At 38.6% G+C, this 17157-nt stretch overlaps 1 protein-coding gene across 1 annotated transcript in view; it reads right to left on the bottom strand.

Annotated features, from left to right (window-relative positions):
• LOC120556244 (solute carrier organic anion transporter family member 3A1-like) overlaps positions 1-17157 on the bottom strand; it is a 52279-nt gene that overhangs the window by 29368 nt on the left and 5754 nt on the right. The gene's annotated exons all lie outside the window — the stretch shown is intronic.

Here is a 17157-nt window from a genome sequence, read left to right as displayed (position 1 = left end):
ATGTGGTACACATATCCATAGTGCCCAGGGGATGAATGGCAATGACTTTGGTGATCCACTAACTTATCTTCTAGTGCCACTATGAGATGACATTGTGACTGAAATATCTTGACAACTGGATGGATGATGACATTTGGCTTTCATGTTCTGCACATAATTCATTTTAATAACTTAATAATCCCCTGACTTTTATGTCATATCCTCATTCGGCAAAACAAAATCAAAGCTTTACTTTGTGTGAAGTGCTCATTAGAAAATGTTAGCATGCTATAATGCTAAACTAAGATGGTGAACAGTCAGGGACGGACTGACAATCTGTGCGTTCTGGAAATGTCCAGAACTGCCATCAGCACAAAAAAAGTCGAATAAAGCAATATTAACAGCCAACAGCAGGAGGTGCTAATATGATCACTTACTGTATATGCTACGTGTAAAAGAAACTGAGGAAGAAGAATAGGCCTACTAGTCTGGCTATCACCAATCCACAGCCTGGTCATGATTAGGGACAGGCAGCGTTAAACAGAGTTAATTTCACATCAGCAAGAGGTACTGAGTGCCAGGAGCAGGGCACATTATAATAGGCTGCCTTTATCCCTATCTTAGCGAATTGCATAGTCAGCTATCAACATGGGTGTGCATCATGATTATGAAAATTATCGCGCCATTTAGTGCTGTTGAACTTAACGTGTTTAATAATTTCTGTTAGGTTAATTTGAAACATTAAACGCGTTAGAAATGAATCGCGGGTTAACCGCGATTTCACTTGGTTGTTTATGAGAGGTTGTAGTGAGCTCACTTTTGCTGCTAGGATGAAGACTATGGTATTGAATTAAACGGGAAAACATCAGGCATGCATTGGTACCACTCTAAATGTGCTAACTAACAGGAAAGGGGACAAAATATTAAATAGGTTATTCAATGCTAATTCTTTAACACAAAGCAACACATATTATATCAATAATAGCTAATAACCTGTCTTTAAAATCATTAGTTTATTCAGGTTGAAGATAGTTGCAGCACAAAAGATGACAGGGAGAGTGCAGGGAAATGCCAGGATGTCCCAGGATGCTCTACATCACAATATTTCACATGGCCCAAGTCAGATAGTCACAGCCTGTAACAATTTTTTGCTTACCACCGTCAGCAAAAGCCTAAACACCTGTCTCTACAGAGAGTGTTTAGTTGTAAAGATGGTACCAACTGCAAATGGCTAATAAACACAACCCCAATTATCATCATTGGTTTTGAGATGTTACTTGCTGTGAATACCTTGTCTGATAGGCTACAGTATTGTAGCATAGTATCAGGACTTCCTGGCTAGTGTCTGTTGCGCACGGCTAGGGGCGAATGGCCGGATGATGGGTCTATTTGGGAGAAAGTCCAGGGCTGTTTTTTAGCCCCAGTCCGTCCCTGTGAACAGTGTGAACATTATAGATGCTAAACATAAGCAAGGTAACATTTTCTTGGTGCTCACATTAGCATGCTGACTTTAGAATTTAGATCAAAGCACTGCTGCTGTGCTTAATGCCTTAATGCCTCACGGAGGAATGGCTGTGTAGACTCTGGACACACAGATCCCACTCTTTATTGCTTGTGCTGCAGTGTATCACTGCTGCATTACTACCATTTTTAAATCTATTTGTCAATTTTCCTCTCATCTGCCAGAAGACACAATGATCTGGTGGCCATCTGGTTGATTAGGACAAACATACACATAGAGGAAAACACACAGAGAGAAGTAGGCTACTATACACTAAGTGAAAGCTACAACATTAGACGCTTTGTTAGCGAGCCTGTGAAGAGCAGGTGCTTTAATATTCAATCATTTGTTAGATGTTTTCTTTCCTAACTGCTTCTCTGTCACGCTGCATTATTCAGAAATTTTCTTACAATGTTAACGTGTGTCTTCACATGTCAAGCTCTTCAAACACCACCATCGCCTTGAGACTGGGGAAAAGGAGCAGCAGAAATACTAAGCAGCACATAACATGTATGTACTGTGTAAAGACCGGGCTCCATGTAATTACCGAACAGACAACGCAGCAATCACATTGTAGGAGGTAACCATGGCGATCAATATGCCTGGATTATAAAAAAGAAAAAAGAAAAAAAAGAACAGAGAGGAGGTGGTGCAGAGAAAAGATTAACAGACTATATGTAAGAGTCAAAGGAAGAAGCTTGGGGGACATTATGGAAGAAATTCCTTTTGGACTGGGAAAGGCCACAGTACACTGAGATATAGATCTATGAGGGGTCATCAGGAACATTATTCACAATTACCTCACACACATACAAGTGACATCTCACATACTCTACCTAAATGCTTTCATATACACTACTGAAAAATTATACGCTCACATACTATACTGAAACCTCACACACATACAAGTTAAATGCTCTTACACACTACTGAAACGCTCTCATATACATTATTGAAATTCTCTCACACACTATTGAAATGCCCACATATACACTTTAGAAAGTGAAATACTAGCTTTTCAGTAGTGTTTGTGAGAGCGTTTCAGTAGTTTATATGAGAGCTTTTCAATATTGTGTGAGAGCATTTTACTTGTATGTGTGAGGTAATTGTGAATAATGTCCATGACGACCCCTCATATAATATAGTGCAGTGACAATGTTACCAAATCAGTAAATAGCAACAAATGGTGGTCTTTTTTAAGGATTGTAGTTAAGAGATGTCCTTGGTTGACTGACTAGACTGTCAGATCCAGTCCATCACAGGGCTAACATAAACAGACACAATCAGACTCATTCTTACAGGCAGTTCTGACTCTTAAAGTCAAACTGAAATCACAGTTAGTCATTCCTTTTTGTCAAAAACCATGACATTTGACTTGTTAATATTTTGGCAAAGTTGGTCGATCACAATTTGATGGATTACCATGAAATTTTGTACAGACATTCATGGTTCCGAGAGGATAAATCCTACTAACTTTGGTGATCTCTACACTCCTAATATAGACGACCCTTCCTTTTACCAGAACTTCTTTCTTACAATATCATCATATTCCGGACATTTTGTAATTGGAGGAGATTTTAATTGTGTATTAAACCCAGTGCACGATCGCTCTTCAGGAATAGATAATACCCATCAACAGTCTAAAAAAATTATCATTAAGTATATAACTGATCTGAATTTAATAGAGATTTGGAGGTATCTTAACCCACGCAAAAAAGAATATTCGTGCTTTTCAAGCACACACAAAACATATTCTAGAATAGATTATTTTTTAATCTCTAATAGCCTAGTTTCAAAAGTAGGTAAATGCTGGTATGACAGTATACTACTATCTGATCATGCCCCTATTACATTTACACTCCAAATGGACAATCTTGTATTTTCCCCTCCCAGATTTCGATTTCAAGCAAGATGGCTTATGGACCCTGACTTTGTTAAATTTCTGGATAACAAAATAGACCTATATTTTCTGTTTAATACAAATCAGACAAGCGCTTCAGTTAAATGGGAGGCCTTCAAAGCCTATATTAGGGGGAGATATTAAGTTATACAAGACATAGATCCAAAACATATCAGACCCAATTAAAAAATCTGGAAAAATAAATCAAGATATTAGAGCAACACCTCTTTAGCAACAATGACCCTGTAAAGCAAAAAGAACTTCTTGTACTAAAAGCCCAATATAATGAATTAACCAGTAGTAAGATAGCTAAGAACTTAATGTGGCTAAAACAATCCTATTAGGGAGAAAAACCAGGGAAGTTGCTTGCATGGAGAATTAAAAAAATACAAACTGATAGAGCCATCAATTCATTAGCTCTAGAAAATGGGGTCAATATTGTAGACCCATTGGAAATAAATAATACTTTTAAATTAGATTTTGAAAATTGTATGAATCTGAATTCACCAACGATCTAGAAAGGCAAGACAACTTTCTTGATAAACTTAAGTTTCCTGAAGTATCAGAGGGGACAAGAAGTGAACTTGAGAGGAATTTAAGCTTAAAAGAGCTTTCAGAGGCATTACAGAGCATGAGTAGTGGAAAAGCCCCTGGGCCTGATGGCCTCCCAACGGAAATTTATAATACGTTTGCAGGGAAACTTTTACCACACTTTCTTGAAATGTTTAATGAAGCATTTGAAAAAGGAATATTACCTCCATCATTGAGATCGGCACTAATTACCCTCATATTAAAGGGGTGATAGAATGATTATATAGGGTATTTTACACTGTTCCTTAAGGTCTCCTAATGGGGTATGTAACATTGGTTGGGCTGAAAACTGCCCGAATGCTATTTTATTAGGGCCTTAACTACCCTGTGAATATGGCTCTATTTGGAACAAGAGCTTTTCTTCCAAATATGGTATGCTCATTAATATTCAGAATGAGCTACGTGCTGATTGGTTTGAGCAAACTACATAGAAACACATGGGAGACTCGACAGCAGGTCTCACTGCAAAGTTATACATTGTTTGTCGGGCTATAACGTTATTAAAATTCACTTCTGAGACTTTTTTAGGCGAGAAATCAACTATATAAAGCTCAAATATGGGACGTTTTACGAAAATTGATGGCTTATTGCAAATTTGGTAAGACTGTGTGTCGGAGTTCAGCTGCCGGTGCTGCCTGTGTTGCTGCCTCACTGCCCGGCCTGCCTTCCTCCACAGACCCCGGCCTGCAGCTCCCTTCTTCCTGCTAGCTCAATGGCCCGTGTGTGAGAGTGATAGCACGGTCAGCGAGCTTGTTAAACCAGCAATCTCTTACAACAGTTCCAGTTAATCTAGGCTGGCTGTCAGCTGCCGGCATAACTAGAGTAGCTATATTTACAGTTTGAATTTTTTCACGCCACTTATACAACATATCTCTAAAGGTCTTAAAGCTAACAACGGTGTCCAATTTCAAGTTAATGAATTTTTGTGAAGATTAGGGGTTTCGTTATCTATGACTGTCCCTTCATGCTAGCTATGTGTAGCTACAAATAACGGATAGTTAGCTTCATTTTCGGCATAAATAAAGTATATTTACAGTTTGAATTTCATCACGCCACTTACACAACATCTCCCTAAATGTCTTATAAAGCTAACAACGGTGTCAGATTTCAAGTTAATGACTTTTTGTGAACAGTGGGGGTTTCGTTAGCTATGACTGTCCCTTCAATCCTAGCTATGTGTAGCTAGCTACAAATCAGGGATAGTTAGCTTCATTTTCAGCGTAATTTGTTTATATTTACAGTTTGAATTTCGTCACGCCACTTATACAACATCTCCCTAAATGTCTTATAAAGCTAACAACGGTGTCCGATTTCAAGTTAATGAATTTTTGTGAATAGTGGGGGTTTCGTTAGCTATGACTGTCCCTTCAATCCTAGCTATGTGTAGCTAGCTACAAATCACGGATAGTTAGCTTCATTTTCCGCAAAATTTGTGTATATTTACAGTTTGAATTTCGTCACGCCACTTATACAACATCTCCCTAAAGGTCTTATAAAGCTAACAACGGTGTCCGATTTCAAGTTAATATTTGTGAATTTCAGAGGAATTCTAAGAGGAGCTAGCTCTCATTGATAGAGCTAAATCCAGCCACAGGCTCTATCAATGAGACTCAGGGACAAGCGGCGTTTATTTCCCCAATCGTTTGTTTAAATAACTCAACACATTATAATTACACACATTAAAAGATTAACTGAAACCTGTGGTAACAGATTGCTGGTGTAACAAGCTCGCTGACCGCGCTCTCACTCACACACACCGGGCATTTAGCTAGCAGGAAGAGGGGAGCTGCAGGTCCTGGAGCTCTGTCAGAGCACCGGCGTTTAGTAGTCCATTATCCAAAAACCGGTGACTTTGCGCGGGTATGGAGTGCTGTGGGCTGCCAGTCGTGACGGAGCTCCAAGTTCCTCAGAGCAGGCCGGGGTCTGTGAAGGAAGGCAGGTCGGGCGACGAGGCAACAACACAGGCAGCACCGGCGCTGAATTCCGACACACAGTCGGACAAAATTTGCAATTAGCCTTCCATTTTCATAAAGTGGCCCATATTTGAGCCTTACATAGTTGATTTCTCGCATAAAAAAGTTTCAGAAGTGAATTTTGTAATGGAATAGCAGAGATCTGCGCGACCTAGATTCGGAAGACTACCTGATCTCAGGTCAGTTGTGTAGCCTATGTAAATGTTGGGGCGTGACTGTTCTCTTAAGGTTCCGGATTTTGAGACGCTTACACAAGCAACTCAGCTTTGTTGGGATTCGCCCGTTTTCAGCGGCAGTTTCAAAATATGAGATTTTCATAGTAAAGGGGTGTCAGTGGGATTTTGAGCTTCTATGTATGTCCTATTTACCCACCAAACTGTCGTTATTCAACTATGACAGGGTAAAATCGGTTTTGCATTCTATCACCCCTTTAAATGTAATTTTCTTATTACAAAATGTGCTCTCAATCTCACACACACACACACTTTCTCTCTTTTTCTCAATCTTTCTCTCTCTCACTTATCTTATTATTTTTGTTTTGATGATATATGATTTAATTAATTATTCTAAATCTCCCCCTCTCAGATTGCGCAGGACTTCGAGGTCCTTCATAAAGAGGCATCAGACTAAATCTTTGACCTGGAGGAGGTTCAGCGAGAAGCTTGTTCATGCGGCCCAGTGGGAGGGGTAGAAGCTCCACGTGCAGACAGAGACAGAGTCTTTGTCTCAAGGTAGAAATTATAACATCAACATAACCCTTAGATTTGTATATTTGGATTTGTGCATTATTCGAGCCATAAGCTACTCTATGATAATAGATAAATAAACTATGATAATACTTATGTCAAACTATTTTCTTTCTTTACAGGCTCCAAAGACTACATTGCCCTGATGGTTCTGCCAAGCCTGATTCCACCTGCAGTCTTCAGGATGGGCCGAAAGACCGTGAGGACTACAGTGTCTGACGCCATGAAGGCCTTCATCGATCTTAAGCCTGTGAGTAGTCCTAGACTCACACAGCCCCTTGTATCTAGTGATGCAGGCCTTTTAATGTAAAATCTGTTAGAAAACATTAGCTGTCAGCTGGTCAGAGTCTTTGTCATTCAAGTACTTATGGAATATTATTATTATTTGCAGGTCGGAGCCAACATGGTGGAGTACCTTCAGGCAGCAGAGCAGACCAGGCCATACCCCTGCACCCTGGTGTTGGGAGGCGAGGACTGCTGCTCTCAGGCATTCACCGTTCCCAGTGGGCCGGCCCTGGAGCACGACAGCGTTGTCCAAGCTGTACATGTTTGTGTCAAATGTTTACATGTGTTTGATATCAATTTCCCAAAGCAGTGTTTCTCTGCTTAGCAGTTCCTCCAGAAAGAATGGGGGGGTGGTAGTAATGTGGCCCCATGCGTTTGTTTTTTGGAAATGCACATGCCATAAGGGAATTCTCTCTCTCTGTCTCTCTTTCTCTCTCTCTCTCTCTAATATTTACGAGGAATATAAGGAGAAAATTAATTGTTAATAATTGTTGCTTGTATTAGTCCAGTTATTTGATACTCATTTTGAAATGAGGTAGGGATAATGTGGCCCCATGCATTTCTTCTTTGGAAACGCTCATGTGATAAGGGAATTGGACTTGTTATTGTTATTCCAGTTTTTCTCTTTAAATGAGTAAATTAAATATTGTTCAATAAAATCAGTGACATTAATGAAGTGTATGCATTGTCTGTTATTATTAATAAATATATAGGAATATATAGGAATTTCATAGATGAAAGAATAACTAAATGAATGGGTCAAATATCAACCCAACAAGGGGGTCAATTTAACCCAATATTTGGGCTGGTGGGCCTGACCCAGTAATGAGTTGCATTAACCCAACATTGGTGTCAGAATGACCCAGGCTTTGGTTAGGCCGAAGCACCCTTATACTGGGTTAAAATTTCAACCCAGTTCAAAAGTCAAAACAACCCAGCATGTGTTCTGTCCTATATTGAACCAGGTACTGGGTTGGGAATAACCCAATTTGGGTTATTTTCAGCCCAGTATTTTTAGTGTGTATATATATATATATATATTCTTTTTTTTTTTTTTTTTTTGATGTTCAAACAAAAGCCAATAAACATTTTATTAAAAAAAAAAAAAAAAAAAAAAACTTTGGTGATCTCTTGCACCACCAGCAGGTTTATATTTGTGGCTTTGAGGGGTATGTCTCAAATGTTCCCCTCAGGACGAATTTTAATAATTTTGCTAATCCATTTACTTTTCATCTAGCGCCATCATGAGGTGAAAATCTCAGTTTGTCCACTACCTTGGTTTATGAGGAAGTAAAAATAAAACTAATCAAATTTCCATCAACCTTGGCTGTACTTTATGTTAAAGGGGCTGTACTCGACATTCAGAACATTAATATAGCAATAAACAACTATTTGCTATGTAAAGATATAGTGGAGTAATGGCATCCTGAGCAGAAAATGAAGTCACTCTCCCTCTGTGTGTGTTGTAATCCGAGCTTCTCTGTTCTTTGTGTTGATAGCCGGTCCAGCCGTGTGTGCATGTTTTGCCTTATGCGTCGGCTTCAGATGCCGAGGGCCGAGAAAAAGCGTCAGGATTTGTGGAGGCAATCCCAATCCCAGCCCCTTTAAGCGCTCATTCATTTAAATATACCAGATTTTTTTTTCTTAAAAGAAAGCAGGACATGCAATTTACAAAACAGATCTTCATCAAAAAGAAAATGCAATTAATTTTCCACTGAACTTAAAATGTATCTGAACTGAAAGTTTTTGGAAGACTGGAAGAAACACAAACAGGAAGAACATGCAAACTCCACACAGAAAGCATGGAGGAGATTCAAACCCAGGACTTTCTGATGAGGCATCAATGATAACCACTGAGCCATGTGCTGCCCAAATTATGTAATGTACATGTTTTATTCTATTATTATTTTAGTTACATGTATTTTACAAAAGGAATAGGGAATTTTAGAGATGTTAAATGTTTAGTACTAATGGGTTTTCACATTGTAACAGGGGTGATGTAGGATTAGCGCACAGTGAATTCCTTTAAATTTTTTAAAATAGCAAAGAAATATCAAGTATAATGTCTAACATCAGACATCTGACAACAGCAAAACAAGATTAAAAGAAGATAAGAAATGAAAGATAAAAGAAAAAGATGGAAGGTAACCCCACTGAATAATAATAATAAAAGTATTATTATTATTATTATTAATAATAATAAAATGATTAATAATAAAAAAAAGTTGAAAGCATTAAAATCAGGTCCCATATTTGCAGCATCAGTGGTGGAGACTTTTTAAGGGTAAACTGAGGAATCCACAAGGACTCTTACAGAATAACATGAACTACAGTTGTGCTTTGACATATTGATGCATCAGCTCTTTAAGCCTTAATGTGATGATGATTTTACTAGTATACATTATCATATAATAATGGAATGTCTTACCCAGCTGTAAAATTAGCAATTGAGTGTGAACCGCAATAACAGGAGATGCACAGAAATGGAATTTCAGGCTCGATAACAATGACCGATAATTACAGATACAATACCAATAAGAGGACAATAAAGGGTAACTTTTTTAGATTGACCAGTGCATTTTCCCACTGGCTGTATCATTTTTGTAAATAAATTGTTTGTAACCAGCCGTTGAATGTTATTTGCAAGTTTTGGGAGTCTGGTATTACTTGCTGTGTCCGTTCACAGTCGCAGAGGAACCAGAGCTTTTGTAAGAAAAGACTCCACATTATCAGATGTAATTACTGGCTGCAATTCTATTATTAAAAAAAACTTTTTTACATTTATATTCTTATTTTTGTAATAATGGGAGTCTCTGTCTCATTCTCTCCATCTCCTACATGGAGCTGTGCTAGCAGGTCGCTGGGCGATGAGACAAACAGGAATGGCACATAGCCTCAGTGCCTGTCTCTGTACTGTTGCCTTGGCAACTTTGGCAGACAGGCTGTGATGTGGGTTATGTCAACCTTTTGGTTTCTGCTGTAAGTATAACTGCAGTCCTCTGCTGTTGACCACTGAACACTTACTGAAGTTGGGAATAATGTGCTTTTGCTCAAGGGCACTTTGGTGAGAAAGGACAGGATCTGGTCCACAATTCCCCGTCAACTACAACAATACAAGAAATATTGGCTCTCAAATTATACTTTGGCAATCTTGTGTTCACAAGACTGCTTTTCTAACCTTAAAAAAACAGTCCTTTTGTTGTGTAATACCCATGGCACATACAGTATAAGCCACTGGATACTTAGCAACATGATAGTGAATTACACCATTCAGCAAGGAAGAGCATCAAGTATTGATGGACACATGCATCCCAACACACATAACTAACATGTTTAACAGCCAGGGATATTTCCATCCACTGGCCAAACTCATTATCTGAGCAGGACAAAACTGTCAATACTGCACACGTTGCTGGACATGTCTAATCTACTAATGACATAAAGTAATAGAGTATCTAGCTTCTTTTTTTAACCAAGAAGAAATTGTGTGCACTTGCCCATGGACAGCTAGAATGCATTTCTTTTAAATTAGATCAGCAAACATGTGCATCGCAATGACACCAAGACACATCAATGTATGTTTATTTAAGATATACTCACACACACACACACACACACACACACACACACACACACACACACACACACACACACACACACACACACACACACACACACACACACACACACACACACACACACACACACAATGTCTTGATGAGATCATGAAAGATTCAGTTGTTTTTTATTATTGAACGTTATCCTTAATTGTAAAGGAGCTCCTCCTATCAACCATCTATGTGTCTTACATTTCTGGTTTGTGTAACATTAACAGAAGAAAATCTGAGTAGCTGGCATGAGCAACGGGACACGGACCGATAAGTGATAACTGGCAAGTCGACTGTGGTAACACCACAGCAGTTAGTTTAGAGAGTACAGATCCATTAATTATATACTCCTTGGATTTAAGATAATAATCCACAGTAATCCTGCAAGGAGGAACTTTTTAGACTTTTCCTTCACCTCAGACACCTTTAAGGCTGGTAGGGATTCAGTGATTAAGGAGCACATCAGAAGCAGAGACACTGGCATGAAGGCTTAGTTGGGGTCAATATTATTAGTGTGAGAGCCAGCCCTAGCTGGCCACAGCTAGATCGATTTTCACAAAGCTTTTGATATGATCAATAGGGATCTGTTGGCATATAAACTTATAGAGTATGGGGTAAATGGAAATTTTTATATGGCACTGAAGTCGGTTTATCACAAGCCTATAGCATGTGTAAGATTGAATGAACATACAAACTGGGGTATCATCAGGGGTAAAACAGGGCGATGCTTTGTCTCCCACATTATTTGCAATTTATATAAATGATTTGGCAAAGGAAATTAAAGCATTGAATTGTGGGATAAGATGTGGAAATGAAATGATAAGTATTCTTTTGTACGCGGATGATTTAGTACTACTGTCTCCATCTGAAGATAATCTGCAGCGGATGCTCTCCTATATTGATGATTGGTGTAATAATAATTTTAAAAAAAAAAAAAAAAAAAAAAAAAAAAATTGGGCAACATAAGTGAACTTGTTAACTAAAAATAAAAAAAAAAAAATAATTTATTTTATAAATATCTGGGTTTTTATATTGATGAACATATGAATTTCAGAAATGGTGTTAAGGTTCTTGCTGATTCAGCACGTAGAGCTTTGGGAGGAATTATTGGTAAAAGCAAGAATCTGAAAGACATAAGTTTTCAAACTTATTCTAAATTGTTTCAAGCCTGTGTCTGCCCTATACTTGATTATATTGTGGGTGTTAGAGGACTTAGGAATATATCTAATTGTGAATTAGTGCAAAATAGTGCCATAAGATATTTTCTTGGTGTGCATAAATATACCCCTACATTGGCGATAGTGGGAGACATGGGATGGGAATCATGTGAGGCTCGCTGGAAGATATGTATGGCCCAGTTATGGAATCGCCTATTAGATATGGACGCAAATAGGTTGACAAGGAAAATATTTCTCTGGGATAAACACATTCTTCGTTGGTCTAACGACATATGCAAATTGTTTTGTAATTATGGTTTTGGGGATTTGTTTCTTATTAATGAAAAGCTGAATATAGGTTTGTTTAAAGAATCTGTGTTTGCTAAAGACAAAAAGCAGTGGGCCGACGATAAATGGGCTAAGCCAAAATTGCGTATTTTTGTAATGATAAAACCAGAATATGGCACTGAGAATTACGTTGTATATAATTTGTCAAAAAGGCAAAGATCTTTATGTGCTCAAGTGAGATCTGGTGTTTTGCCTTTGACTATTGAAACAGGACGATATGTTAATGTAGAAGAGGAAAAACGGATCTGTCCCATGTGTTGTTTGAATGATATAGAAAATGAGTTCCATTTTGTTTTCTATTGTCCTTTTTATTGTGAACAGCGTGATTTTTTGTTTTGTAGGATAAAAGCAGAGATTGATTTGGTAAATATGGATGATGCTCAAAGATTGAGATGGCTGTTCACATATGAAACATATAAATTAGCCAATTTTCTAGATAAAGCTTGGGAGAAGAGGAAAAAAGCTCTTTATTGAGCTGAAGTGTAGATGAGAATTTGTTGTTTGTGTGTGGTACGTGTGTACGTGTATATACATATGTGTATATGTATATATTTGTATTCATGTATTTCTCCGAATGATTTGTACATGCGACAGGAAGATGTTTGTTAAATAAGTAAATTTGTGGTGTCTTTTAATCCCATGTGGGATGGGCCAAAATGTTTGGCATGACACAGAAATAAAACATAACTAACCAACTAATATTCAGCCGTTTTTTGCATTTATCTACTTCTGACCTCTTGCTGTCTGTTCGTTTAAACATCAAAATGTTCATCTTCCTCGGGAGATGTAAGCTATTACTTTCCTTATTCTAATCTGTTTCAGTGATTTTATATAATTGTTTAAAGTGTTCAAATGTATAATGGCAGTCTATCAGAGTTATAGTGAATAGCTTGAGAAACCAATGGTCGCAGGTCTGATTCCCTTCTACAGCTACTATTTATACTAATATTACTGCTACTTCTAATATTATTACTTCAACCTTTCTGCTACTTATTACCACTGCATGCAGTGGTAGTTTTTGAATTAATAAGTAAAGTTATATTTTATGCAAATGTATTAGTTTTCTGGTTTTCATGCTCTGTGGTTAAGTCCCTGGTAACAGTCAGCGTTCCCTGTTAGATTAAAAGGTTCAGGTTTTAATACCTGCTCATTGCTCCTCATAACAATATAATTGGTCTTAAGAAGAACGTTGCTGTAAAATGTTATAATCATGTACCCTCATTCAATGAGCAGCTGGCGCAGCAGCAGCTAACAGCATACAACTCTCACATGTATTTTCTAGACAAAATGCACATTGTAGTTACATAAAGAGTTGTATGTCTAAAATTGTTTTCAAATGGTCGATGTCTTATATTGAAATGGAATTCTTCCTTCATAGTTTATACTCCTGTCAGCCTTCTGAGCATTCTACACGGGGGGCGGCTGTGGCTAAGTGGTAGAAAGGTCGTCTGCCAATCGGAAGGTTGGTGGTTCGATCCCTGGCCCTGCAGTTCCATGCCGAAGTGTCCTTGGGCAAGACACTGAACCCTGAGTTGCCCCCGATGCTGCGCCATCGGAGTGTAAATGTGTGTGAGTGTTTCTCTGATGAGCAGGTGGCACCTTGTACGGCAGCCTTGGCCACAGTGTATGAATGTGTGTGAATGGTGAATGGTTCCTGTACTATGTTAAAGCGCTTTGAGTAGTCGTTAAGACTAGAAAAGCGCTATATAAATACAGTCCATTACATTTACACTCAGGGCCTAATTTACTAACACTAGCGCAGTTTGCGCAGTTTGCGATGCGTCTGTTAATGCGAGTTCGGTAATAGCGAATAGCGAATTTGCGTAGTATTTATCAACCCTGACACCCATCAGGTAATCAGCGTCTTTCTGTGATATTGCAGACTGTGATATTCCCACTGCTGATGCTAGGACTGTTTGAAATGATCCTGATGCCAATATTTGTAATGTACAAACAACTGCTGGAATGGGATGTGAACGCTGAGTGGGAGATTCAATTTCATCTTTGATTTCTTCCAGTAACTCTAATATTGCACGGCTGCTTGATCTGTAACGCTAAATGATGTTGTGTTCACTGACAAAGTGTGATTCTTGTGTTCAAAATATTTTCAGCCTCGCCTATGTCTTCGTCTTGCTCAAATTACTGTTGCCATTTCACCAGGTTCAAAGGTCTACGAGGAAACTCGACTGCGGCTGGTTTAGACCTGCTTTAAGAGGCGGAGAATTTCCCCCGCAGAATAGAGGCGCGCTCTTACTGACGATACCACGGAATATATAATTAGGGGCACTTTGCTCTGATCCTCCCACCTTTTTGGGTGGAACTCCCACTTTCCCCACGACCCTCCCACGAACGCATATTGAAAGCGCAACTTGTCTCTTCTCGCTCATGTGGCAGACAATCTGCCATTTTACCCAAGTGCGCCCTGTTTGTAAATAGCCCGCATCGGTTACGTCCGTCTTTGCGACCAATTAGCGCCTGGAAACAGGCGCTAACAGCTTGATAAATCTAGCCCTCTGTGACCAGCACGAAACCATTTCAGCAAATGGCATCGTAGGAACGGTTTTATTGTTGTACACATTGTGATGTAAAGTAAAAGTAAAATCTAGTCATCGCTCATGATATCTCAAACCATCTGATGTAACTCTGGTATCTCTTTCATTTGTATCTATCCATCTCACTGCACATTAACTAGAGCCTAAAACCTGCCTTAGCTCCCAACCCCTGCTTTCTCTTTTACGTACATGTGCACCTGTCACATAAGATTTTGGATTCTGTCCAATAAGATTTTGGTGAATATATTCATCCCATTTACTTTGATAGATATTGTGATTGTACAGATTTTGTTATGCCATTAGCCTTTGATTCTTATTACTTCCAGTTAACTGGAATGTGAGTCAGCCAAATGCTAGTTGTTTAGTTCAGGGATCAAGGATCTTTGTTTTCTGTTTTTTTTATTGCCAGGACTGGGTCTAAATAATATTCTTCATTGATTATTAGTTGTAAATTTTAGCTTAGCCAAAGCCTGTGTTGTTTTGGATGTCACAATCAATATTATTTTCAACATAATTTATTTCACCGCACCCGTACTCTTCATCTTCTGGTGTGGAAGGACCAACATCAGGTTTCACTGAGTATACTGGCATTTGCACCCAGCGTCATATTCAACAGCCTTTGAGAACATTCCAAATTTTATTTCAATAAAAGCCTCATGGGTGCCTCAGGCCGAGGTCAGTGGCCAAACATACATCAATAAATAAATAGTTTACCATTTTGGGGAGTAAGCTTATTTACTTTCAAGCTGAGAGTTAGGTAAAAAGATAGATACCACTTACAGTTCATGCTCTAAATATGGAGATAATGCCAGCAGGCGATTAGTGTAAATGTAAAAATAAATGACAAGTTGTATTTCGACGGAGAGTCACGTGCTGGAGCTAGCTGTTGTACTCTGCTTCTAGTCTTTATGCTAAGGTAAGCTAAGCATCATATTTAGTGTCTCAATCACCTCATCGTACTCTCAGCAAAAAAGCCATTAAGCGTTACTCACAAAATGCTGAACTATTTCTTCAAGCGCATCAGTTCGCGACTGTCACCATTTATGACGTTGTGAAAACAAGGCAAGGTTTGTATAGGGTGACCCAGTTTCCAGGGACTGTCCCCGGAAATGTCCCTGGTTTTCACTGTGACTGACAGACCCGAAATTGGAATGAAAGAAAGAAAACATCGACCAAATGGTTGCACTGACTCAAGACAGCCAGAGCAAGCGCTGCTCAGAGCTCAGAGATGTTCTAGAATGCCCATATTTTACGATGCCAAAATCACTGTTTACTTACATGGAGTCTGGTGGGTTTAGCAAATGCAATTTCACGGACTTTTTTATGTTTTAAAAAAGGATCTTACTCTTTAACAGAAAGGTCGACCTCCTTAGAAATCCCTTCCATAATGTTGTCAGACACTTAGAATAATAATCTGAGTCTGTCAGTGGCAAAACGAGCACTTTTATGAAAGTAAATACAAGCTGGACAATTGTCCTATTAACATTGTAGCTTGTTTCTCCGTTGCCGACTGCAGCGATCTCGTTTAATATTTGCATTCTGCATAAATCTCTGCACACCCATTGCTCTCTGTGAAATATCTCACAAACTCTTCACTCAACACATGCATCGGTACAACAAGCGGCTTCTGAGTAATCTGGTTTTGAAATTGCAACATAATTTCTACATGGTCTCCAACTTTGGGCCAAAATTATAATGTATTCTCATGTAAACTATTTATGTCAGCACAGACATTTTTGTAAATTGCTTAGCCAGTGTATCCCACCATAATGGTTATTATAGTGCCAGATTCCAGACAATCCCACTTACAAATATGAATAGATATTTCTACTGGTATGCTTCCTAGTGACATTAATGCAAAAATATGAAGAACAAACTATTCTACCTGTGTGTGTGCATGGTTAGAATTCTGAAGTGCAAAATATTTCAGGCTACAGCACAAATATTTCCATCCATAGATAAGAATAATCAAGTCTAACCTCTGAATTTCTTTTCAAAGTGCACAAGATTGATGCATTTAAACATTAAAATAGACAACATTTTCTTACAGGGGAGCATGCCCATGGACCCCCCTAGGGGGGCTGGTGCCCCAGTGCAGCTCTAGGTCTAGTGATGCCCCTGGGGCAGTGTTCTCGTTTTAAGTTTACAAAGATAAAAACCTGTTTGGGAGGTATTTATGCTTCTGAGCTGAAAATGTCCCCGGATTTTGTCTCAGAAATGGTCACCTTAGGTTTGTAGTCTGTGATTCTGAATTAATTTAAATATGTTGCTTGTTTCCTTCCTATATTTTGTTGAAAAGGTTATTCGCTCAGCAACCATAATTTATTTATCACATCATAATTGGCTTTGGAGGTGTTTGACTAAGCTTTTAACCATAGAACATATTGTATGTCATGGTTGACAGTGCTTTCAGTCAACAGTGATGAATCAGTCAGTGACACCAGTGATCCAGTATGATCTGTTCGTTGATGTACTGAGCACCTCTAAACAATAACTACCATAAACACACTTGACAAC

The sequence above is a fragment of the Perca fluviatilis genome, chromosome 3 (assembly GCF_010015445.1).
Source record: "Perca fluviatilis chromosome 3, GENO_Pfluv_1.0, whole genome shotgun sequence".
NCBI classification, from domain to species: Eukaryota; Metazoa; Chordata; class Actinopteri; order Perciformes; family Percidae; genus Perca; species Perca fluviatilis.
The sequence above is the reverse complement of the archived record's forward strand: the minus strand, read 5'-3'. Positions and strand labels throughout refer to the sequence as shown.